Source organism: Seriola lalandi, unplaced genomic scaffold, assembly GCF_002814215.2.
Source record: "Seriola lalandi dorsalis isolate HSWRI2012SDOR001 ecotype SW California unplaced genomic scaffold, Sedor1 jcf7180002052125, whole genome shotgun sequence".
NCBI lineage: Eukaryota > Metazoa > Chordata > Actinopteri > Carangiformes > Carangidae > Seriola > Seriola lalandi.
Genome location: NW_019522678.1, coordinates 5,049 through 5,572, shown reverse-complemented (window position 1 = coordinate 5,572; position 524 = coordinate 5,049).

The following is a 524-nucleotide window of genomic DNA, read 5'->3' as shown; positions in this document are numbered from 1 at the left end:
GACTCAGTCATTATTAGGAATGATTTATTTAAAGGGGCCATATTGAGCTTTTCCTTGTTTTCTGTTATTCACATAATGTTGCACTGTTGGATGATATGGAAGAGGATTTGAGCCACGAGTGATTTTTTCTTTTTCTTTATTAAATTCTGACTGAAAAGTCAAAATATTGTGATTAAAGTCAGAATATGAATTCTGACATTTTTTTCCAGAATTCTGCAAAAACATTTTCACAAACGGACATTTGTGAAAAAAAGAGAAATTTTTAGAATTCTGAGAAAAAAGTCAGAATCCTAAAACGTGTTTTTTTCATGCGTTTCGAATCGTCTTCCACAGGATATCCATGTTAAACATGGCTAAAGGTTTAATTAATTAGATAAAAGCCAGTCAAAAGCTCAGGCGTCAGTCTGCTCTGAACACTTGGTTTCCAATGTTTTTTTCTACTTTCGCGACGGGCTGACGTCAGCTCATCTACTTCAATTCTACATGAGTATTACACAATGCATATTTCTGCGTGTTGGGTGGTG